The sequence below is a fragment of the Corythoichthys intestinalis genome, unplaced genomic scaffold (assembly GCF_030265065.1).
Source record: "Corythoichthys intestinalis isolate RoL2023-P3 unplaced genomic scaffold, ASM3026506v1 HiC_scaffold_43, whole genome shotgun sequence".
NCBI lineage: Eukaryota > Metazoa > Chordata > Actinopteri > Syngnathiformes > Syngnathidae > Corythoichthys > Corythoichthys intestinalis.
In genome coordinates, this window is record NW_026651612.1 from 167,501 (window position 1) to 170,000 (window position 2,500).

Consider the following 2,500-nt stretch of genomic DNA (forward strand, 5'->3'; position numbering starts at 1 on the left):
TTTGGGCTGTGGCCGGTCAGCCTACCAGGGGCGTGAGAGCAGCTTGGGCGATGGCAGAAGGCCGGCGTGGAAGCCGCTTGGGCTCTAGCAGAAGGCCGAGGTGGAAGCCACTTTGGGCTGTGGCCGGTCAGCCTACCAGGGGCGTGAGAGCAGCTTGGGCGATGGCAGAAGGCCGGCGTGGAAGCCGCTTGGGCTCTAGCAGAAGGCCGAGGTGGAAGCCACTTTGGGCTGTGTGGCCGGTCGGCCTACCAGGGGCGTGAGAGCAGCTTGGGCGATGGCGGAAGGCCGGTCAGCCTACCAGGGGCGTGAGAGCAGCTTGGGCGATGGCAGAAGGCCGGCGTGGAAGCCGCTTGGGCTCTAGCAGAAGGCCGAGGTGGAAGCCACTTTGGGCTGTGGCCGGTCAGCCTACCAGGGGCGTGAGAGCAGCTTGGGCGATGGCAGAAGGCCGGCGTGGAAGCCGCTTGGGCTCTAGCAGAAGGCCGAGGTGGAAGCCACTTTGGGCTGTGTGGCCGGTCGGCCTACCAGGGGCGTGAGAGCAGCTTGGGCGATGGCGGAAGGCCGGTCAGCCTACCAGGGGCGTGAGAGCAGCTTGGGCGATGGCAGAAGGCCGGCGTGGAAGCCGCTTGGGCTCTAGCAGAAGGCCGAGGTGGAAGCCACTTTGGGCTGTGGCCGGTCAGCCTACCAGGGGCGTGAGAGCAGCTTGGGCGATGGCAGAAGGCCGGCGTGGAAGCCGCTTGGGCTCTAGCAGAAGGCCGAGGTGGAAGCCACTTTGGGCTGTGTGGCCGGTCGGCCTACCAGGGGCGTGAGAGCAGCTTGGGCGATGGCGGAAGGCCGGTCAGCCTACCAGGGGCGTGAGAGCAGCTTGGGCGATGGCAGAAGGCCGGCGTGGAAGCCGCTTGGGCTCTAGCAGAAGGCCGAGGTGGAAGCCACTTTGGGCTGTGTGGCCGGTCGGCCTACCAGGGGCGTGAGAGCAGCTTGGGCGATGGCGGAAGGCCGGCGTGGAAGCCGCTTTGGGCTGTGGCCGGTCAGCCTACCAGGGGCGTGAGAGCAGCTTGGGCGATGGCAGAAGGCCGGCGTGGAAGCCGCTTGGGCTCTAGCAGAAGGCCGAGGTGGAAGCCACTTTGGGCTGTGTGGCCGGTCGGCCTACCAGGGGCGTGAGAGCAGCTTGGGCGATGGCGGAAGGCCGGTCAGCCTACCAGGGGCGTGAGAGCAGCTTGGGCGATGGCAGAAGGCCGGCGTGGAAGCCGCTTGGGCTCTAGCAGAAGGCCGAGGTGGAAGCCACTTTGGGCTGTGGCCGGTCAGCCTACCAGGGGCGTGAGAGCAGCTTGGGCGATGGCAGAAGGCCGGCGTGGAAGCCGCTTGGGCTCTAGCAGAAGGCCGAGGTGGAAGCCACTTTGGGCTGTGTGGCCGGTCGGCCTACCAGGGGCGTGAGAGCAGCTTGGGCGATGGCGGAAGGCCGGCGTGGAAGCCGCTTTGGGCTGTGGCCGGTCAGCCTACCAGGGGCGTGAGAGCAGCTTGGGCGATGGCAGAAGGCCGGCGTGGAAGCCGCTTGGGCTCTAGCAGAAGGCCGAGGTGGAAGCCACTTTGGGCTGTGTGGCCGGTCGGCCTACCAGGGGCGTGAGAGCAGCTTGGGCGATGGCGGAAGGCCGGTCAGCCTACCAGGGGCGTGAGAGCAGCTTGGGCGATGGCAGAAGGCCGGCGTGGAAGCCGCTTGGGCTCTAGCAGAAGGCCGAGGTGGAAGCCACTTTGGGCTGTGGCCGGTCAGCCTACCAGGGGCGTGAGAGCAGCTTGGGCGATGGCAGAAGGCCGGCGTGGAAGCCGCTTGGGCTCTAGCAGAAGGCCGAGGTGGAAGCCACTTTGGGCTGTGTGGCCGGTCGGCCTACCAGGGGCGTGAGAGCAGCTTGGGCGATGGCGGAAGGCCGGCGTGGAAGCCGCTTTGGGCTGTGGCCGGTCTGCCTACCAGGGGCAAGGAACCACAATAGCATCTACCAGGGGCAAAGCGCAAATTCGGTCTACCAGGGGCAAGAAACATTAATACAGTCTACCAGGGGCAAAGCGCAAATTCGGTCTACCAGGGGCAAGAAACATTAATACAGTCTACCAGGGGCAAGAAACCAAAATTTATTCTACCAGGGGCAAGAAACATTAATACAGTCTACCAGGGGCAAGAAACCAAAATTTATTCTACCAGGGGCAAGAAACATTAATACAGTCTACCAGGGGCAAGAAACCAAAATTTATTCTACCAGGGGCAAGAAACATTAATACAGTCTACCAGGGGCAAGAAACCAAAATTTATTCTACCAGGGGCAAGAAACATTAATACAGTCTACCAGGGGCAAGAAACATTAATACAGTCTACCAGGGGCAAGAAACATTAATACAGTCTACCAGGGGCAAGAAACCAAAATTTATTCTACCAGGGGCAAGAAACATTAATACAGTCTACCAGGGGCAAGAAACATTAATACAGTCTACCAGGGGCAAGAAACATTAATAC